Consider the following 24,178-nt stretch of genomic DNA (forward strand, 5'->3'; position numbering starts at 1 on the left):
CCTTAGGGTACGTACCTCTAAGCCTCAACATTAAGAGGAAGAACCTTTTAGTTGTGATATGCTGAACGGCATATCAGACTTTCAGCCTGAAGAAGTCCACATTACACATGCCATTGTGATAAAGTAACAGGTGATGCAATAAATTTGCTCATAGAGATATGGCAAAACTTGAGAGAAAAAATAAAAACAAAATACAGCATGCATTTAAATCACTGGATGTAAATAAGCTGATCTGCACATTATAAATATTTTCACAACTTTTGGGACATTTCAACAAGACGTCCATTCTGCATGCTTGAATAGCTTCAGTGAGGAAAAAGCAATATTCTCCTTGTTCCAACACACTTAGGCTAAAGAATTTCAACAGCCCACAGGGAGGAAAGCATAGATACTACTTTAGTAAATTCTAAGCATGCCCATGTTGTTTCTGTTCAGCTGCATGTAATTATCAATCATATCATTCTAGCAAAAGCTTGACAGAATTGCTTGCTTCCTCATCTTTTTTTTACTCATCATGCTTTTTCTCCCTATGGAAAAATATAATTTCAAAAAATTAAGTAACACACACTGTTTGACAGGCCGGACTTCTTGTACATTGCTCACAGGCCAACGATTAGTCTATGATTTACTTATTTTCAGGCCATGGGTATGCACCACTTAATCTTGTTCTATCCATGTGTTTACATATGTCAATACCAACTAAATGCAATACACTATATATTCAACACTAAATGGAACTTTTAACTTTTCAGTATGTAATACATATTAGAAACAAGCAGTAGCCATCTAAAACCACTTGAAAAATAGCACCTGAAGATGCTGGACATTTATTCCAGCTTTGATGCCATCCCTTAAAGGCACCTGTAGAGCCGTTTGGCAGGAACTCTCTTCAGAAGATGTTTCCTGGTTACATGCCTTATGGCCACACCTTGGTTAGGCCAAAATATGATATGCCCCAGCAAAATCAACTATTTATTTTCCAAACAAGCCTACTGATGAATTTGTTCAAACCTCAGTGTATCCAGAAATTCCACTCCTAGAAAATACCCCAGAGAACTGAGAAACATGGTCACAGGAAGACTTTATGCAAATGTTCATCGCAACATTATTGGCAATAGCAAAAAGGTGGGTACAACCCAAATGTCCATCAACTGACGAATGGATTAGCAAAGTGTGTTCTAGCCATACAAGGGAATACTACTGTGCAACACAATTGAAAAAAGTACTGATACATGCTACAACATGGATGAACCTTAAAAACACTAGGCTAAGTGAAGGAAGCCAGTCACAAAGGGTGACATATTACCTGATTCCATTGATAGGAAATGTCCAGAATAGGCAAATCATCCATCAGAGACATAAAGTACATTAGTAGTTACCAGGGTCTGGAGAGAAAGGGGAGGACGGAAAGTCACTGCTAATGGATGCTGGGTTTCTTTGGTGGGGGGTGGGGAGGAACAATGTTCTAAAACTAGACTGTGGGGATGTTTTCACAACCCTGTGAATATACTGAAAAACACTGAATCATACACTTTAAATGGGTGAATTGTATGGCATGTCATTAAAGTCGAATAAAATCATTTTTTTAAGTTAAAGGGAATAATGACTATAACTAAAATCTATTTAACAAATGGGTTCTCCTATATTTTTCCATGCTTTTGATTTTGTTAAGAACACATTGAGTGGCCAGTCTCGAAGCCAAACTCAGCATGTAAATGCAATGCCTTCCCTCCAGCGTGGGACATGACACCCGGGGATGAGCCTCCCTGGCAACGAGGGACCACTATCAACTACCAACTGATGATGCAACTGGAAAAGGACCTTATACGGAAGGTTCAATGCGGATCAGCAGAATATCCATGTCTACATAAAATAACATGACTTTAAAATGCTGTTTGACCTAAAGTAAGGGGGAAATGAAAAGGAGAAATGAGTTTATATGGCTACGAATTTCTAAAAAAGAGTCTGGAGGCTGGCAGAAGGATTGCCCTCATGCACAACTGAGCAGAGTCAGAGAGACAGATAAAGCAGATACAACCCCCAGATATTGGTTCCTTTGAAGGCTAAAGAGACCCATGAGAGTTATGGTCATGGCCGATGGGGTTAACTACCAGGGCAGATGGCCCCTCTTTGGAAATGGTGTTTATGTGTGATGAATCTGGACTCAGATGGGATCTCTCTTCATAAGACTTTCATGCTAATGTGCTGGAGGTGCAGTTAATGTTGGGGTTTAAGATATATTTAGGGGATTTGAATCTCTGGACTGACAATGTGATAGCCAGGTCCTGAGCCTCAACAGACTCCAGCACCTACAATCTGATTTATTGGACTTACCACACTCAGCTAAGATGGAGTTGAAGAAGGACAATCACCACACCATGGAGCCTAGAGTGATTACAACTGAAAATGGGAGGATTGCATCCAGCATCCATGTAGAATCTGAGCCTCCTCTTGACATAGAGGTGCAATGGACACAACCAATCCAATGTCCACATAGAAGAGGTGGCATTGGATTGGGAAAAGTGGACATGGTGGACGATGGGTATGGGGAAAGGCAGGAAGAGATGAGAGGTGGAGGCGTCTTTGGGACATGGAGCTGCCCTGGATGGTGCCTCAGAGGGACTCACCGGACATTGTAAATCCTCACAGGGCACACTGGATGGAATGGAGGAGAGTATGGGCCATGATGTGGACCATTGTCTATGAGGTGCAGAGGTGCCCAAAGATGTACTTACCAAATCCAATGGATGTGTCATGATGATGGGAACGAGTGTTGTTGGGGGGGGAGAGGGGGGGTGGGGGGGTGGGGTTGAATGGGACCTCACATATATATATATTTTTAATGTAATATTATTACAAAGTCAATAAAAAAAAATAAAAATAAAAAAATTTAAAAAAAAGAACACATTGAGATTTGTCAGAAAGCAGTGGGGAAGAAAAGCAGCTTTCTGTAGACACTGGCCCATCCTTGATTCCCCAAGCCAGTCAACATCAAACCACCCGCAAAGTCCACAGTGTAGGGTTCCTTCCCCTGCATGATTCCAGTCTCCTCAAATTTAAGAGGCTAACACTACAATTTTTCCTCTTCTACGTTCTTACTTCTTGGTAGATCGCTATTTTAGACTATAAGAACTCCTAAGGTTGGGTAAAAAATCAGAGGTTCCCATCCAAAAATACAGTGTTGAACTTTTTTTTTAAATTCTAGACTGCTATTTACAATTCTTGCTTTTGGGGGAAGATATTAGTCCCTCCTTCACAGACAGAAGAAACCACTCCTTCTATTCCCCAACATACTTTGTAAAAAATTTTTAAAACTAGTGTTTAATTTACACATGTAATACCTGTTTATTATAGAAAATTGGAAAAATATAAAAGGGAAATGTAAACTCACCAAGAGGTATTACAATTTAATATTTTGATGTATTTCCCTCTAGATTCTGTTTTTATACACAGTCACTTAAAAATTTCTAGTCACTTATATATGAAGTAGAATTATTGCAGACCTGGCCCCATTTCTCCACCTTTCCCTCTTGCCCAAGCTCTTTGCAAAATGGCAGCAACTTCTGTCAATAGGTGGAAACTATGTCCCCACTCCTTGAATCTGGGCTGGCCTTGTGACTAGACCAATTATCAGCAGCAGAAGTGATGGTGTGGCGTCTTCCAGGATATACTTCAAGTAGCCTTGTGGCTTCTTCTCCATCTCTTACAGCACTGCATCCACCAGGAATACAAGCCCGGGCTAGCCTGCTGGAGGATGAGGCACTACAGGGAAGAGAGATGAATTATTCCTTGCTGACACATTAGCTGTCTGCGTATGCATGAGCAAGCCCAGCCTAGATTGACCAACTTCTACCCAGATCAATAGATTTACTGTGCTTGAACCACAGACCCTTGTGCAGAGAAGTATTTATTGTTATAAGCTATCAGTGCTTATAGTTGTTTGTTATACTGCTTTATTGTTGTAGCATAGGTCCTAGATGCTAACTCCAGCTAATCTGAAAAGGGTGAAGAGAATACTGTGCAGCTAACAGAATCATTAAGTGGCTAGAAACCAAGCTTCTGGGAGCAATTCCCAAAATGAAATCATGAAACTAACCTAGTAAGTAAACTTCATATGGCCCACTCAAGCTTCTGATGTCTATGATGCCTCTAAACTCAACTTTTCTGCAACCACCCTGTGGCAGTTTGAGATTATTTTATGAATCCCCCAAAAGAGAGATATTATGTTTGTAAACTAATCTATTCCTCTGGGTGTGATACCCTTTGACTGTATTAAATTAAGCTGAGGTGCCTTTAATTAGATTACCCGTTAAGATTAGGCCTTTTGATTTGACTATGTCAGTGGGTGTGTCTCAGGTTGAGTCCCCACCACCTTATTGGGTCTGATATAAACAGACACTCACACATACAGGCACTGTAAGAGAGAGCTCTGTCAGTTTTGATCCTGTCATGTGACAGAAAGGAGAAGGCTCAAACAGCTAAAGCCCCTGTAGAGATAAGCAATTCCCGAGATAGTTTACAACTGACCTTGAGAAGACAGCAGAACAGCTGAGACTGATAGAAGGCCTGAAAAGAAACAAGGCCTATGTCAGGAGAGAGAGGACTACAGGATCACTTAAACATGAAGTCTCAAGAGGCTGGGCCCATGGAGTCTCAAGAGGAAGAGGAAGCCCAGAGGGGAAGGAGAGACCAGCCAGAGATCAGGGACCATCTTGCTTCAATACATGGCAACTGACATTGGTGAGAAAGCAACCTTAAGTTGGACTCTTTAGGGCCTTGTAACTGTAAGCTCTTATCCCAAATAAATACCCTTTATAAAAGACAACAGATTTCTGGTACTTTGCATTGGCAGCCCTTTGGCTGACTAATATACACATTGTCACCAGACAGATGCTATTCTCTCCAGGAACTCAACCTTATAGCCACTGCAAACTCCAAAACTTAGATGCCTCTGCCCTTGCTAGGAAATGGATGCCTTCATTATGCTCTTATCTGGAGAAACCTAGGAAGATTTTTCTCTTATTAATGTTCATCATCATTAGCCATTAGGCAAATGCCAATCCAAATCACAATGAGATACCACTACACGGCTATTAGAATGGCTAAAAAAGAAACCACTAACAATATCAAGTGTTGAAAAGGATGCAGAGAGTGGCCGTTTGGTATTATTTATGAATTCCAAATATGGATATTGGATTATGTTTGTAAACTGGTTTGTTCCTCTGGACACATTAGATTGTATTATATCCAGAGGTTTCATTTTTGTTTGATTAAGTTATGGTTAGGGCTTTGCTTTGACCGCAGCAGAAAATGACACAGCAGAGAAGTTTTAGTTTTGATGCTGGAGCCCCGGGAAGTAAATACACAGATGCAGATAAGCAGGAAGAGAGAGCGCTCCATAGGCACAGCCAAGGGAAGAGAGATGAGCCTGATAGTCTACAGCTGACCTTGTGGAGAGACCAGAGCAGCTGAGTCCAGAAAGAAACGAGCCCTGGGGAGAGTGATGCGAACCTTATGCCAGGCTACAGCTGAGATTAGAAGAACCTGGAACCACGGAACCTTAAGAGGAAGGAGGAAGGCTGAACACTTGCAGACATCACCCCCTATCTTGCATCAAGATGTGGCAACAGACTTTGGGTGAGAAAGTACCTCTTATGGTACCTTGAGTTGGACTCTTTAGAGCTTGGTAACTGTAAGCTTCCATCCCAAATAAATACCCTTTACAAAAGCCAACAGAGTTCTGGTACTTTGCATCAGCACCCCTTTGGCTGACTAATACACAGAGCAACTGGAATTCTCACGTGTTGGTGATGGGAATGTAAAATGGTAAAGCCACTGTGGAACAAGGTTTGGCAGTTTCTCACAAAGTTAAGTTTACACTTATCATATGACCCAGCAATCCTACCCCTGGGAATTTACCCTAGCAAAATGAAAACTCAGGTTCACACAGAAACCTGTATACAAATATTCATAACAGCTGTATTCATAATTGTCCTAAACTGGAAACAAACCAAATGTTCTTTAATGGGCAAAATGGATAAACAAATTGCAGTACATCCATACCATGGAATACTTCTCAGCAATAAAAAGGAACAAACTATAGATACACGCAACTTGGATGAATCACAATGGCATTATGTTGCATGAAGGATGTCAGTCCCAAAAAATTACATAGTATATGATACCATTTATATGACATTCTTGAAAAGACAAAACTATAGTGATAAAGAGCAGATCAGTGATTACCAGGGGGGGCAGAGTAGAACTATAAAGGGGCAATCTGAAGGAGATGTTTAGAGTGGTGGAATAATTCTGTATCCTGATTGTAGTGGTGGTTACACAAATCTGTACGTGTTAAAATTCATAAAACCAAATGTTAATAATAGGGGGTGTATGGAAAAATATACCAAGTGTATGTTATAGACGATAGATAGTGGTAATAATGTGATCATGTTCTTTCATACCCTGTAACAAATGTTCCACAACAATGTAAAGTATTGGTGGAGGGGTGTTGTATGGGAATTCCACACATTATGCATGATTGTTTTGTAAGCTCACAACTTCTCTAATAAAAAAAATTCTTAGACCTGTATCCCCAAAGAAAAACATCTAAAAATTTTCTGTCTCTGATGTTTCTATGAGCTATGAAATACTCTATACATCTCATTCACAGTGGTTTTGGGGGGTGGGGATGAGAAATCACTTCAGTTCTAAACAAGAAAAACTTTCCTCTGACCATATTAAGTGGCTACCCAGGTTTTCAGCAATTCTCAATTATCCTCCTCCATAGATCCTGTCAGGACTTAGCTGGGAAACAATTTCATTTTCTGTCATTCTCTCAGGAATTAAACAAACCACATTTATTTTACCTTTTTTGAATTTCTTTTCAAATAAATTACTTGGGTGCTTTCTTTTGTTTGGTTTTTAGAGCTCAGAGAATGACTGTGGAATTTGAACTGGGTCTTTGACGTGTTCTAGATTTGGATAAAGCTAAGAGAAGGTGGCATTCAGGGTGAGGGGAAGGGTGAAGAAGCAGCTTGCAGTTAGAAAAGAGGAGAATAAGGAGTGGGAACAAAGGAGACCTGCTGGAGAATGACTGGTGATAGGAATATGACTGTATGTCAGGTTTGCATGACAGCTAAAATTTTGTCTAGATGCTAACAGGGACTTCATAACAGGAAGTCACATGATGATATCAGTGGAGAGTATGAATTAAGATGAGGAGAACCCATCAACTGAGAAACCAGTTAGTACACCCAGCACAAGAAACGAGGGTCAGTGCCAAGATAAACAGACAGAAAAGGAGAAATATGAATATTTCAAAGGAAGATGAATAGGATGTCTTGGTGGCCTTTTTTTTTTTTTAAAGATTTATTTTTATTTATTTAATTCCCCTCCCCTCCCCCGGTTGTCTGTTTTCTGTGTCTTTTTGCTGCGTCTTGTTTCTTGTTTCTTTGTCCGCTTCTGTTGTCGTCAGCGGCACGGGAAGTGTGGGCGGCGCCATTCCTGGGCAGGCTGCTCTTTCTTTCGTGCTGGGCGGCTCTCCTTACGGGGAGCACTACTTGCGCGTGGGGCTCCCCTACGCGGGGGACACCCTGCGTGGCGTGGCACTCCTTGCGCGCATCAGCACTGCGCATGGGCCAGCTCCACATGGGTCAAGGAGGCCCGGGGCTTGAACCGCGGACCTCCCATGTGGTAGACGGACGCCCTAACCACTGGGCCAAAGTCCGTTTCCCCTTGGTGGCCTTTTGAATACAGAATATAAAAGAGAAGAACAATAAAAACATCTTCAAGGCTCCAAGGTTGTGAAAAGAGTTGTCACATAAGAAAAGATAGTTTAGAGAAAGAGCTGGTTGTGGTTTGTTCATTCACTTGTTTCATTTTCTGATATTGAGGGAATGCATCACCTATTATTTTAAACAATTAAAGTTTGAAGTGATGGTGGAACCTACCAGGAGAAACATCCTGTAGGCAAGTAGAAATATGGGACTAGGATTTAGCTGGGACAGGAGATAAAAATTTGGACCTCTAAAGTATAGAAGCAACAGGTGAAATTATAATAAGCTATGCTATTAGCCAAGGGAACAAAATTGTGAGGGGGAAATCCATTTCTCCATTTGACTAAAATTAATTTTGACAAAAATAATTAGTTTAATCTACAGATTCCTAGCACAGAAACACAGTACAATCATCTGCTTCATCAGTATCACTCAATTTTAAAAGATACATTATGTCAGATACACCTTCTAAAAGATAATTATGAATATTGTAGGAAAAACATGACATTAACTATTGTCAACTGAGGGAAACATTTAAATTAAAATCAAGCTCAAAGGTAACAATATCATTATATTCAAGGAATGCATTACAAACCAGACATACTTTGCTTCTCTTTGCAAAGTACCTCCCAAATCCATCCTTTCTGCTCTAGGAATATTAATGTAATTGCAAGGATGCTGGCCAATGGTATTTTTTCCAATGGTATTTATTATCAAACAATCTTGGCAAGTGAAAGAGAACAGCACACACTGCTAATATTTTGGTAGAATTGTGTTTATTCTAGTACTGTTAACAAGAGAGAAGTAAGCATAGAACAAGGACAAAGGAATGCTGCTTCTGTAGATGAATATTTACTCAAAACCCAGCTCTTCCTCCCCCCTCTGACAGGAGAATGACGAACGGCATTTAGATCTTGGATTTCTCCCTGCCTCACACACCAACAAATGCAACACGCAAAGAGATGCTTGTTGATGACCCAGGGTAGCTAGAAGTACAAGCAAAGCATCAGCCTATGAGAGCTTTGCATGTGATGGGGAAGAAGTATGGGCAAATCCAAATTACAAGAAAAGAAGTGTAGCTGTAGATTCTCATGCAGAACAAGAACGTGGCCAGTCCAGTCAGTAGGTTGTTGTAGAGAGGCCACTATCACGAGGGGGCTCTCTTTAGTCCCCTAGCCACCATTTCTACCTTCAAAACTGCATCTGCCCAACAAGCAAATGATCATGCTACCTCACAGACAGGACAGGAGGATGTGGCTGGTGAAAGCAAAAGCCATTAATAGACACATTCTACTCTACTAATGTAGATAAACAAAAGTGACGTTTTGTGTTCAAATGATGTTGCATGTATTCTTTCACAAAATGCCCCAATTCATGCTAATCATGAGAAAACACCAGACAAAACCAAATTGAGGGCATTCTACAAAATATCTGACTGGTACTTTTCCAAAGTGGCAAGATTATAAGAGACAAAGAACGACTGATTGCAGGAGACTAAGGAGACGTGCCAACTAAATAGAGCATGACTCCTGAATTGGATCCTGGACTAGAAAGAGGGCATACATGGGAAAACTGGTGAAAACTGAGAAAGTTCCGTATTTCAAACAAAAGTATTGTTATCAAGGTTTATGCCTTAGTTGTTTTTTTTAAAGATTTATTTATTTCTCCACCCCCCCCCCCTCGTTGTCTGCTCTCTGTGTCCATTTGCTGTGTGTTCTTCTGTGTCTACTTGTATTCTCATTAGGTGATGCCAGGAACTGATCCTGGGACCTTCTGGAGTGGGAGAGAGGCAATAATTCTCTTGTGCTACCTCAGCTCACTGTTCTGCTACGTCTCTTATTTCCTCTCCTCTGTGTCTCTTTGTTGCTGCACCAGCTCTCCGTGATGTCCAGAACTCCTGTGCAGGGTGGCACTCCTGTGCAGGGCAGCACTCCTGCATGGACTGGCACTCTGCGTGGGCCCCCTCACCACACGGGCCAACTTGTCTTCACCAGGAGACCCTGGGCATTGAACCCTGGACCTCCTATATGGTAGACGGGAGCCCAACTGGTTGAGCCATATCCATTTCCCTTGCCTTAGTTTTGATAAGTGTACCACAGTTATCTAAGATGGTAACATTACAGGATGCTGGGCAAAGGGTATATGGAAACCCTCTGTACTATCTTTGCTACTCTTCTGTAAATCTAAAACTATTTCAGAATAGAAAGTTTTTTACATAGTTGTTGTCTGTCCTGTTCTTTGGCTTCCCATATTTTAGCTTGTGGTGGATTAAAGAAGGCCACGGGTACCTTTTTGTTTCTCCCATCAAGAGATGGAATCTATTTCCCCTGCGCTTGAATTGGGGCTGGCCCTGTGACTTGCTTTGATTACATACCTTGAGACCAACATACAGTGAGGAAGCCCAAGCTAGCCAACTGGAGAGACAGCAGCTACATGGAGGAGCACCGAGGCACCAGACCTGCAAGTAAAGATATTCTCCATCTTCCAGCCAACCCAGACACCAGCTGAAAGCAACCAAATGTTTGAGTGCAACTGATGCCACGTGGGGCAGAACTGCTCAACTGAACCCTGACCTAATTCCTGACCCACAGATTTATGCCACTAAATTTGGTGGTGGTTTGTTATGTAGCAGTAGATAACCAAAAAGCAGGTAGATTATTCTGAAAGGCATTCTATACACTTTCCCTTTGTCCTGGTGGAACCTCAGTGGACCTTAGTACCCACGGTTGTGACACCCATGATCCAGCCTTACAATGGTGTTTCCTCCTTTGCCATTTCATTCTCCCATTTTCTTCATTCCTGCTTCCTGGGATCACCTCTCAAACTGCATGAACCCAGACTCTGCATCTGGTAGAAGTGAAATTTTGCCCCTTCTATGTTTTTTCAAGGAGTTTTAAAAACTTTAATTTTCCAAAAATGATTTCTCTGCATTGCTCCAATTATATATGGTAATGGCCAACCATTTTTTTATTTGTAAAACAAGATGTTATAATGACATTAAGAGTTGGATAGATGGGGGGGGTAGAATAGGGATAGAGATAGGGATAGAGATAGAGATGGAGATAGAGATAAAGATGGAGATGGAGATGGAGAGGGCTAGGGCTAGAGCTAGGGCTAGGACTAGGGCTAGGGCTAGAGCTAGAGATAGAGATAGGTAGAGCTAGAGATAGGGCTAGGGCTAGGGCTAGAGCTAGAGATAGGTAGAGATAGAGATAGGGCTAGGGCTAGAGATAGAGATAGGTAGAGACAGGGCTAGGGCTAGGGCTAGAGATAGAGATAGAGATAGGTAGAGATAGAGATAGGGCTAGGGCTAGGGAGAGGGCTAGAGATAGAAATAGGTAGAGACAAGGCTAGGGCTAGAGATAGAGATAGGGCTAGGGCTAGGGCTAGGGTTAGGGTTAGGGCTAGGGCTAGGGCCTAGAGCTAGAGCTAGAGATAGAGATAGAGATAGAAATAGAGATAGGTAGAGACAGAGATAGAGAAGGCTAGGGCTAAAGCTAGGTCTAGGGTTAGGGATAGGGATAGGGATAGAGATAGGGATAGGGATAGAGATAGGAAGGGGATTATGAAATTACATTAATTCATAATATAATTAACTCTGCCAGAAGTCTTCCAAAATTAAATTAAAAACTAACCTTTCTCTGCTATAAAAATGTTGCATAGAAAAAACAGAATTAATGAATCAGAGGCAATCACTGTAGGTATACTAAGTTAATAATCCCCTTGACAATTAAACTTTTTAACTCAATGAACTTTTTTTACAATAAACTTTGTTGTAGAACAGTTTTAGGTTTACTCAATGAATGTTTATATGTGCAACATGTATCTTTCCCAGACGTAACTCCATAGTAACTGCATCTTTACCAAAAATTAGGGGGAAAAAAACACAAAAATACACGATTTGGAGTATAAATTCTATTATTCTTTGAGAGTACAACTTGGAATGTCTTTACATAAGTCAGAAATGATACCTTCTGAGGAAAGTAAAATACAGACTTTTACACATTTTCTATAAAGGGCTATTTGTAGATGAGGAAAGGCAAAGCAAACAATCACAGTCCACTAGCTCTCCTGCATCTCTTTCCACCAGGGAGAACCACAACTCAGAATAAGATCTCAAAGAGAAATGAACTCTTTACATTTATTGTTATTATGTAACTCTGAACAACCAATTTCAGCTAAAAGAATCTGCACAAGAACTTAATCTATCTGATCATTTTCATAACGCATTAACAGTGCGCTTTTAGCTATATGAGAAAAAGTTATATATTTCCAATATAATCACAGGGACAACATAAAATGAAAGATAAAAGCATCATCTTCACAGCAGAGTGGAAAGACATTTGCTGAGTTCATGATGCACAGCTTCTGGAGTTAGTCTGGGACTACTCATCTCAAACTTCTTGACCTTCAAGTCAGTGTACCATCTCCATATCCCCTTTCACACTTGTTTCTTTGGCATTTTAACAAACACATTCTGACAGCCTCATTAATTGATATTATATTAACATTAGAAGCCCAGATTCAGCATGCCTCTTTGGGGGCTTTGGGAAAGCCCCAGAGCAATACTCTGAGATATAATATGGAAACCTCACCTGTCCTTGAACTCTCTTATAAATTATGAAGGAAAGAATTCTGACTCATAGGGGCCACAGTAAGACCCTCAGGACAGTGTATTCTAATCCTGGATTTCTATAAGTACTTTACAAGATGTCTTTGGGTCTTGTAAACTATTCTTCCATTTTGGTTTGATCTATTCACAATTCTTACCTGCCAAGAAGAAAACATGGCCAAATGTTTGTGTTAACTCTCAGAAAGCCACCCATACTTCCTTACTGGCAATAATAATGCCATTTTGGTGATAATCTGTAGAATAGGAGAGCCATAATTTATCTGTAACTTGATGAAAGTCCCAGGGAGATAGGTTTTTAACACAAATTCAAGAAGAATTTGTTATTTCCATTATAATTTAGAGGCAGAACTATGAAGGTCTCCATTTGGGGAAGTGGGGGCCATAGATAGGGTGTAAATATCACATGGATGTCTGGATTAGAATGAAGACTTTCCAGGAACTTTGCCACCTAAGATTCTATTTTGTTCATAGAATGCTGACATCATTCTATGACTTACAGATAGTCTTTGAGCAATAAATTCATATGAGTATAGATGGCATCATCTCAATTTAGTGATGTTTCTTTGTTACCTTGGAAAGATCTTGAGGATATGGGTCATGAAAAGCAGTCAACTTGGTCTCACACAATAGTGGTAGTAAGAAGTAGTGAGAAGAACACCAGGCTTGAAGTGAGAAAGCACACTGCCATTTACCTGCTTGAGATCGAGGACCACACTGGGGGATAATCAGTTCCCAAACATCTAAGTATTCCATAAACCAAAAATGTGTGATGCAATGAAGTTACTGTGACTGGTATGTTGAAATGAAGGCTGCCCCTTGGCCTGCTGGCATGTCTTGGGTTACACCAAATCCTCAGTGCAAGTCTGGCAAATTCCTATGTTCCAAGTCACTAGGCCAAAACGCCTAGATTGCCAGTCTGCTGTTTGAATGTCTATCATGAAATCTATACTTTACTTAACAGCTTGCAAAATAAATTTCCAATTGCCTTCTGCTGTTTTCCAACCCTGCTGGGCTTACTTATTCATTGTTGATCTCCCTAAGCTCTCTTTGACTGCCATGGTAGAAAGACCGAAGTTCCTGGCACAAACAGTGGGTACACAGTAAATATTTTTGACTAAATTAATACTTTGGTTCAAGTCCTATGTTGCCTCCTAGCTGTATGACATGGGCACATCTTCAATTTTATTTAACATTGCCCTCTTTAGTACTTTTTCATACTTCCCACGAGCTGGGCACTTGCCAAAAATTTACAGATATTAAGTCAAGAAATGCTCACAAAAATTCTTTGAGGTAGGCATTTTAATTATCCCCATTTGATCGATGAGGAAACTGAGGTACCAAGATGTTTGGTAACTTGTTCAAGGGCACAAGGCAGAGCTGGAATCTGAATCCAGATAGTCTGGTTCAGAGTCTAGCTCTAAACAACATGTTTGATTGCCTGTCCAATTAAGTCTCACTCCCTCAATCTGAGTGTTAGTGTCCTCATCTCTCACCCCACAGGAATGGAATAACAGAAAACTGGTGAGCATTCTACAAATATAAATTGTTATTTTGCTTACAGTATTATCATCCCCTGTCAATTGTGGTTCAACTGAAATAAGTGAGCAAGGAAACAATCGGCAGTTCGCATTTCAGCAGAATTCTACTTTACTTAAAAGCCAGAAAACCTGGTGACCCAGTCAGGACTTCCTTGAACCAAATTATTACCTATATCAGAAGCCTTGTTGTAATAAACCCCAAGGGGGCTGGGCATGGCTACTGGCACCTAGCCTTTTTGTTCCCATTCTCCATCCACATCTGGATCTCAGAATATCAGCTTGCCTAATTGCTTCTCAACCTCTGAGACGTGAAGCTACCAGAGGGGCAAGCTAAGAACTGGTCCTATGCTTTTCTTACTCACACTTGAGCTCCTGTAGGTGTAATAAGTCCCCTGTTCCCATGAGTTCTCCTGGTCTACAGAAATAAAGGCACGAGGCCACACAATTCAATTTGCTTCCAATTTCTCCAAGGACATGGGTAATTTCCAGGTTTAGCTTTCTCCTCTTAGATCCATCAGCACATCACTTAATAGGTGGTTTCTCAAATCACTCTTAGTTCTAATGGCTCCTGAAAATCTTTGGGTATTTAATAGCTCTGCTGTGATATGACCAGGCAATTTTTCAACTTTGTAACTATTTGTAAAATCTCTGCCTATTCTGAAAAATGTTCTTTGTAATAGCTTCTCTGTGCTTGCTTCTAAAGCACAACAATCAGGACAGAGGATTTCCACAGTAACTAATCTCAAAAACTCCCAGGGCTGGCCATTGACTCCTCCACTGAGTCTGCCAGAGCATTACTACCTCCTTTGTTGAATCTTCAAAGACAGCAGGTAAAATACATTAGGACTGGGCCTGCTGCACAAATCTTGGAACTCATTTATTTTTATGTTATTGAAAAGACGATATAGCAACAATACCCTGTATATTTTCTAAAAGGAATGAACATCACTCTTTTTAAAAATTTAGGTAGAATTCACATATCTTAAAATTCATCCTATTAGAGTGTACAATTCTGTGCTTTTTAGTATATTCACTAGGTAATGCAACCATCACCACTAATTCCAGAATATTTTCATTATCCCAAAAAGAAACAGTGTACCCATTAGCAGTCATGCTCCATTCCTCCTTGGCCCCAGCCCTGGCAAAGCACTAGTTTAGTTTCTGTCTCTATGGATTTGCCGACTCCAGACATTTTTTATATAAACGCAATCCTACAAAATGTGATTCTTTGTGACTGGCTTCTTTCACTCTGCATCATGTTTTCAAGATTAATCCATATTGTAGCATACATCGGTACTTCATTATTTTTTATTTCCAAATAATATTCTATTGTATGAATTTTTCACATTTTGTGTGTCCACTCATTGGTTGATGGACATTCGGTTGTCTTCACTTTTTAGTTAGTATGAATAATGCTGCTACGAATGTTCTTGTACAATTTTCGTGTGAACACATGTTTCAGTTCATATCAGAATCCAATCAATAACTGAGGGAGGCTACATGTTAGCAGTGGCTCTCCAAGATCCCAGAGATGTGTCATTAGGGCCTAACATCTTCTAAAGTTTACTGCATCCCATCTGAGCCATTGGTTGTCATAAATACAGTGAGACAATGATCGCAAATGTGGTGCAAGATGTCCAAAAGGCTTTGAATGTAACGTGTGAAAACATGAAATTAGTTATTGTGGTAACTGATAGAGTTAAGAAGGATATTTTCATTAAATATTAGGGAAATGTACATCTAACGTACAATAAGATACTGCTTCATACCCACTATGATAGCTATGATCAAAAAGAGAGATAGTACATGTCAGCCAGGACGTGGAGAAAGTGGAGCCCATTGCTGGCGGGAATGTAAAATTGCACAGTCTCTGGGGAAAAGAGTTTGGTGGTTTCTGAAAAAAATTCTAGTCACCATATGACCCAGGAATTCTACTCCTAGCTATATGCCCAAGAGAGAGGAAAACATACACCTGCACATAAACTTGTATATAAAAGTTCCTAGCAGCCCACATGGATAATCCAGGATCATCTTGCCATTTCAGGACCCTTAACTTAATTACAGCTGCAAATTACCTTTCACCCTGTAGAGCACCATATTCATGGGTGCTGGGGGTTAGGACACAGGCCTCTTTGGGGGCCAGTAGTCTGTCTACTGCAGCCCTCCTGTCATACGTGACAGTATGAATACAGAACAATGTACTTTTCTCCACAGCATTCTGAATACGTGAAGTGATTTATTTATCTGAAATTATTGTTTGCATAAGACTGTAAGCACCTTGCAGGGCCATGCCTGTTAGCTCACCATTGCATCACTAGTGTCAACTGAATAGCTGGCACTCAATACAAATTCGATGCCTGCCTGAGTGGCCAGTTTGGCTTTGCTGGACTAGAGTTCCTGGGACAGTGGGGATGGGGGGGAGGCTAAGATTATATTGTCTAAGATTTTGAAATGACTAGCTAATGAGTTTGGATTTCATTCTGTACACACTGGGACCAATCAAAGGTTTTTGGTCAGGGATTAACCTGATTAAAATTCTGTCTCTGCATTATATATCCTGCCATAACCCACTGAATGGACTGGGGGAGAGTGTAATCTACAATGTAAACTATAATCCATGTGGTGCAGCAGTGCTCCAAAATGTATTCACCAAATGCAATCAATGTGCCACAATGAGGAAAGAGGTTGTTGATAGGGGAGGAGTGGGGGTAGGGGGGTGGGGAGGGGAGTATATGGGAATCTAATGTAACATTTTCTGTCATCTATGTATCTTTTTTAAAAAAGACATTAAAAAATCTGATTAAAAAAAAATGAATGAATGGTTTATCCAATCCTGTAAACTAAGGGAAAGACAGCATTAAAAAATTAAGTAGGGAAAGCCAACTTGGCCCAGCGGTTAGGGCGTCCGCCCACCACATGGGAGGTCCACGGTTCAAACCTCGGGCCTTCTTGACCCGTGTGGAGCTGGCCCATGCACAGTGCTGATGTGCGCAAGGAGTGCCCTGCCACGCAGGGGTGTCCCCCACATAGGGGAGCCCCACGCGCAGGGAGTGCGCCCCATAAGGAGAGCCGCCCAGCACGAAAGAACACGCAGCCTGCCCAGGAATGGCGCCACACACATGGAGAGCTGACACAAGAAGATGACGCAACAAAAAGAAACACAGATTCCCGTGCCGCTGACAACAACAGAAGCGGACAAAGACGCAGCAAATAGACACAGAGAACAGACAACCCAGGGGAGGGGGGAGGGGAGAGAAATAAATATATCTTTTTTAAAAATTAAGTAGAAATATAAATTATTGTACACAAAAAGCAGAAGAGAAAAATTTTTTTTAAGATTTGTTTTATTTATTTCTGTGCCCTTCCCCCCCCCCCCACCGTTGTCTGCTCTCTGTGTCCATTTGCTGTGTGTTCTTCTGCGTCAGCCTGCATTATCTGACAGCACTGGGAAACTACATCTCTTTTCTGTTGCATCATCTTCCTGCGTCAGCTCTCTCTGGGTGTGGCACCACTCCTGGGCAGGCTGTGCCTTTTTTCACTTGGGACAGCTCTCCTTGCGAGTGGGGCATCCCTACACGGGGGTGCCTCTGCATGGCACAGCACTCCCTGTGAACAGCAGCACTGCACATGAGCCAGCTCACCACTAGGGTCAGGAGGCCCTGGGGATTGAGCCCTGGACCCTCCACATGATAGACAAATGCTCTATCAGCTGAGCCACATCGGCTTCCCAGGAGAAAATTTTAAAAGCTAACAGGGAGGTGAGGGTGGTCAACTACTATACCAGGGAACCGAAAGAGTCTACAACTTCAACCAGTAGAATCCCATCCATCAGGCATGTGGGATCTAAGCCCCCTCTCGATTTAGAGGTGGAGTGGACATCACCATCCCAGGGACCACAGGATGAAGGAATAAAATATGTATTAGAGTGGATTTACTGGTATTCTACTCTAGAACTATTGTGACTCTAGCAATGGAAGAAATTGTACCACTGGAGACAGTGGCCATGGGTGTTGCTGAGGGCAGGGAGAGGGAAGAAGAGGTACAATATGGGGGCATTTTCAGGACATGGAGTTGTCCCATATGGTATTGCAGGGACAGATGCAGGACATTATATATCCTGCCATAACGCACTGATTGAACTGGGGGAGAGTGTCAACTACAATGCAAACTATTACCCATGTGGTGCAGCAGTGCTCCAGAATGTGTTCACCAAATGCAATGAATGTGCCACGATGATGAAAGAGGTGGTTGATGTGGGAGGAGTGGGGGTTGGGGTGGGGGGTATATGGGAACCTCTTATGTTTTTTAATGTAACATTTTGTGTGATCTATGTATCTTTTTTTAAAAGACAATAAAAAATAAAGAAAGAAAGAAAAAGAAAAGAAAAATCTGTCTTTGGAGTATACAGTCTATAAGCCAGATAGGAAGAGGGAGAAACTAAAGACAGGGTACCAAGCAGGAGTCCATAGCAAATGAGGACCCAAAGTAGGCAGTGGCAATGAGAATAAAGAGCTGGAGAGATGTAAGAACTCAGATACATTCTGCTTCACAATCCATTCTAGATTGGAGAAAATTAGAAGTAAACACAACAGGATTTGATAACTTATTGGAAAAGAGAAGAACTAAAGACTTCTCTCGCATGGTAAACCTAAGTAAGTGGAAGAACAGGGACACCAACCAAAACAAGGAATACACAAAATGAAACATGTTCAGAGGAAAGGGGGCTGATTCCTTCTGTTTCAGACATGGAGAATTTGAAGAACAGGGGCCATCCAGGAGAAAACACTTAAAAGTAAATCAGAAATCTATGTCAGGTACTCAAGTACAAGATCCCAGCTAGAAACAGAGTTAGAAGTCTCACCTAGAGAGGTGATGGCTAGAGTCACGAAAGTGAATGAGATAATTAAAGGAGAAAGCTTTGCCAGAAAAATACAGAACCATGGGGGACAGATGGACAAAGACAAGTCAAAGAAATAGGTAGAGACATTAGAGATGAAGAAGCAGGCAACATGGGAGATGCCCAGCCAGGTGAGGCTTCTATGTGTGTTGTGGACGAGGTGGTGTGGAGGGGAGCAGTGTTTTAATGTTGCTCAGAGGTCCAGCTGAAGGAGAGCTAAGAAGAGTCTCCAAAGCTGGAGGCCTTTGAGGGAATTGTTTCAGTACGTAAAGGGGACAGAAAAGAGATTTCCAAGGTTTGAGGTGCTTGTTGGAGAAGTGGAAGTAGACACGGCAAATGTAGCTTACTCTTTCAGAAGTTTGGCAGTTTATACTGGCAGTCGAGAAGAGTGGCTGTCAAGGTTGATCCTACCCTCAGCTTGTTGTCAGAGTCTGGGCGGGGTATGTAACCTTCCCTGTCTTTCTCTTTAACTCCAAAATAAGAAGCTGGAGTTAGATGCTACCCGAGGCCCTTCCTGGGGCTAAAATTTGCTCTTTCCAAACCTCAAATCCCAAATGCTGGTGAAAGCTCAACTTCAAGGCATCTGAAAGGAAGCTATATTTACATTATTCCCTATTTACGTTTTTAAAAATTAACTTAGAAAGGAATTCTAACAGAGAGATACTGTTAGAAATGAAAGTTGAATGATTACTTTCCAAATTTATAAACTCTTATGGCATTATGCTGATTTCAGAGATAATTCCTTATAAAACGTCCTTTGTCAATTTCCTGTTTGAAGAGGTCTTACTCTAATTATTTCCTCTGGTGATATGGGTTAGCCTCTATTTTTAATCACATACTCCTCTCTGACATTTTAAATTTTAATTCCAGTTTCCATCATTATATATTGAGCATTTAATTTTTCCCTACAGATATATTTAGACATCCCACATTTTTTTCCTATCCTGAATACCTTTATAATGGGCATTTTCTTCTGATTCAATGCCTTGTTTGACATATACCAGGAAAGAAAAAGAAAATGATGCAGGTAAAGCCACAAGCACGAGGGAAAAATGGAAGTGGAAAGCAAAGCCTAAAATTCAATTTCCTGACTAGAGTAGCACATATCTGCTAAAAACAGAGTTTTTCAACCTCAGCATTATTGATATTTTGTGCAAGATAATTCTTGGTGGCAGGAGCCGTCCTGTGCATTGTAGGAGGTTTAGCAGCATCCCAGGCTCTACCTATTGGATGTCAGTAGCACATCCCCCTCCAATCGTGACAACCAAAAATACCTCCAGACATTGTCAAACGTCTGTGAATTTGGTTGGGTTTCATAACAAAGGGGAATTAAGGTTGAAAATGGAATTAAGTCTGCTGATCAACTGCCCTTCAGATGGACAGATGATCCTGGATTATCCAGATGGGCCCAATGTCATCACAAGGGTCCTTAAGAGAGTCCGAGGGAGCTGTGACTATAGAAGAAGGGCCAGAGAGATGCAGTGGCTTTGAAAATGGACAAAGAAGACTGCTGGAAAAGGCAAACATTCTCCCTAGAGCCTCCAGAATGAATGCAGCCTTGCCAACACCTAGATTTAGGCCCAGTGAGATCTGTTCGTGTAATACATCATAGCAGCAATAGGAAACTAATACACCATTCCCCTCCATCTAGTTTTGACAACCAAAACTATCTTCAGACATTGCTAAATGTCTCCTGGGAGGCAAAATCGGCCCCAGGTTGAGAACTACAGCTCTAGAGAATATAGAGGCCAAACCTCTGAGAAGAGAACAGTGGGAGTCTTCATAATGAACAATACCCTACCTTTTTTTTTAAGTGAAAATGAGATAGTATTTTAATTAAATGATAGCAGTAATCAACATTTAAATATTTACTATGGAACAAGCACTGCTCTAAGTGCTTTATTTGAAATACCTTATTTAATCCTTGCAATTACACTATGAGGTAGATACCTTATTTATTTATTTTAAACAGTTGTGATTTGTTTTATTTTTTTACACTTTATTAAAAGTAATAAATCACAAAGAACGTTACATTAAAAAACATTAAAAAACAGAAGAAGTTCCCATATACCCTTCTCCCATATACCCTTCTTTTTTTTTAAGATATATACATCACACTATCATCCGAGATACAACGAGAAACATTCTATGCACCAGGCCCATCACACTTCTCACTTCAAAATCACTCTACAACCTGTCACCCCTCCACAGTGGTGGTGCCAAGGGGTGGCTTGGAGGATGTGGAATGTGCTTTGGCCCCACTGCCATTTTCATCTGTCCACAGAGGTACCCCCCCAAATGGGTCCGATTTTTGGTTTCATTAGGTTACTACATTAAAAAGTCATTTGGTTGCTACAGGTGTCCTGGTGTCCTAACCTTCCCTGCCAACAGATTACCAGGCGTAAGGCCCTCTAAATCCTCTTCACTGGAAATTTAGTCCCATCAACACTTCTGTGCCTTTGCATATCCAAGCCCTTGGCTTCTATTGAGAAATCACTCCCCCTCTTCTCCTCCTTCATGATTCAGTTTAAATGTTGCCTGTTCAGTGAAGCCTTCCAAGACTCCCCCAAAACACAGCGATTCATCCCTCTCTCTGATCCCTCTGCCCTGTACCTATCGGGCGACTCATCCATCTCCCTCCTTAGACCTGCAGCTCTTTCAGAGCTGGTTACATTTTAGCATTCCTGGCACCAAGAGATCTGCTTATGCCCAGGAAATTCTTGTGAAATGAAGAAAAGTATGGAAGTCACAGGTAGTTAGAAATCACTCTAAGTATGGGTCACAGAAGCTGGCAAACTCCAGGTCAGTGACACATATAACCCCAGGTCCCATCCACGAGAACTAGGAGAACCCCTTATTCCCCTACCTGTAATCAGAGTCAGGCACAGAGCTCAACTGCTAAGAATACAAGTCGAGGGACATGTACCAATTCCACCATCAGGCACCATTTAAGCCCTTGTCATCTACCCCCCACCTTTTTTTTTTAACTCAGTAGATAATTCTACACAGGATGCCCACAAATCAGATTTTGTAACAGCAACCTCAAAACACAGAGGGAGCAAATATGAAGGGAGTCATAGCTGACTTTGTCTAATAACTCCTAAGTATAGGCCATTTCTCAGGAGCAGGAGCCGTTATAGGAACAATTTCATTTATGACCAGAGAATCTGCCCAAAGAACTAAGCTGAAATTGATGTGATCTGTCCCTGGCTAAACCTGAAGGTCAATGCTCAGGCTTTCCTGTGGACCCAATGGAAGAGAAACAGAATGTGTGCAAACCAGAAGGGGTACATGGAGTCTGCAGGCAAGACTCAAGAAGGGTCCTTGTGGCCTGGGAATAGGACAAAGGCCCCAGGGAAATTTGATGCCACCTGAAAACTGCTGCGGGTACTTGCTAGATGCCAGCACGAGGTGCTACATTCAACTTCACTAGAGCAGTGGTTCTCACCCTGGACAATCTTGTTCCCCAGGGGGCATTCAGCAAGGTCTGGAGATATTCTTGGTTGTCCCAATGGGGGAGGGGGAATCTATTGGCGTCTGGTGGATAGAAGCCCGAAATGCTGCTCAACATCCTCCAGTGCACAGGGAAGTCCCCCACAATAGAGAACTAGCCAGCATCAAATGTCTAGCGTGTGGAGGCTGAGAAACCCTGAGCGAGAGCAACCAGGAAAAGTCCGAAACCCAAACGTGCGCGAACCATATCTCCCCCTAGGGCCTATAAGTAACCTTGCAAGAATGCTCATCTGCTGGACTTTTGACGTCGTTAGTAAAGATTCTCTTTTCAGACAAAGGATCCAGCTTGCCTGCCGGTGAGGACAAGCCGCGTCCCATAGGATGAATTCCCTTGGCTTGTGAGAGGATTCCAGAGCGTTAAAACCTTTGAAAGGTAATCCAGGCCCTTAAATTCCAGACCCAGGGGTTATGTTAGGATACCTGGCCCTCTACTAAATAAAACCAGCCTTGGTCCTACACACCAGGATCCCATCTAATCACTCCATGTCTGTCTCAAGCAAAAACGGATTTCTGATACACACATGCACACGTGTACATATACATTTTATGGGGAAAAAATTGTGTTCTTTTGCCATATGGCTATGTTCTTAGCTTTAACCATTGCAAAAAAATGAGAGTCATGGTAGGTGACCTCTGTGTAGACTATACAAGCACTACACGGAACAGTCAAGAAGCCACCCAGTATTGCTGCAGTTCAGATACTTGTCCATTGACTACGTGATTCGAATGGATAATGAGAAAATTTTCTACCAGTTGGGACCATCTACAGTCGAATGCCTTTTGATCCTAACAGCAATGAACAGCATCCACATAAAATAATCCAGGCATGTGTGGTTGCTAAGAAAAGCAGGGGCATTTTTAAGGATGTCATTGGTTTTAAATGTGAATATCAGTGGCTAGCTAATCCAAGAATTTGGCTTGCTTTTGCATTTCCCTCTTTCTCTCAATTCCAACAGATGCAGCTGATAATGGGAACTCCAAAAGAACACAGGTATCCAGTCTTTGCTGGAGCTCAAGAGAAGCTCAACGATTTGAGTTTTGATCATCTTTCTAATGCCAAATTCTGTGGTTTGGAGGTAAGCTCTTGCTCTCTGCCTGGACTTTTCTTTTACAGCCTATCTTCTTCAAGAAAATGGGTAATCCATACTCCCCACCAAACAGGAGCAGTTACTCTACCACAGTAACTCACAGTTTATTAACATGTGATACTAATGTTTCTAATAAATTATGTTGATTTTTAAGGCTCTCTATTAAAATGCTAAAAGCTAATATTTAACTCATGTTAACAGAACTAAGTATGATCTTGGATGCTATTTTCAAGCTGTTTTTCTTGGTTGTGTTTCCTTTATTTAGCCTTAATCTCAAACAATTACATGGTATCTTATTACATTTCTGTAATACGAACTGTACTTTAAAATATTTAATTACAACTGATTGAATCGCCCTTCCCTTATGGAACAGATTTAAGGCAAACATACAGAGTTTGTGAACTGAGGATGGGAGCTGTTAGTTTTGACAACTGCTGTTTATTCTCCAAAGGCACCGATCTTTCTAAATACCCAGGAATCAGTTTCCCAATAGCTCTATTGGCCATTATTAGCCAGAGGTACCAAGATACGCGCTCTTAATTATCAATTTCCTTTTTACCTGTATTTCGCTAAAGTCCTTGGTGGGATGTTGATATGTTTCCAGGATCTTTCCTACCCCTCAAGAGAATTTTTTTTTTCTTTTTATCCATTAGGCCAGTACTTAGTACCACAGATTTCTGCAATTGGACTTTGTAGTGGTAGGGTAAAGAAGAGATCAATACTAGAGAATT

General features: G+C 41.3%; 1 protein-coding gene across 1 annotated transcript in view; it reads right to left on the reverse strand.

Moving 5' to 3' along the window:
• Positions 1–24,178, reverse strand: part of ARHGAP6 (Rho GTPase activating protein 6) — a 535,211-nt gene that overhangs the window by 509,034 nt on the left and 1,999 nt on the right. The gene's annotated exons all lie outside the window — the stretch shown is intronic.

This window comes from Dasypus novemcinctus, chromosome X (genome assembly GCF_030445035.2).
Source record: "Dasypus novemcinctus isolate mDasNov1 chromosome X, mDasNov1.1.hap2, whole genome shotgun sequence".
Lineage (NCBI taxonomy): Eukaryota > Metazoa > Chordata > Mammalia > Cingulata > Dasypodidae > Dasypus > Dasypus novemcinctus.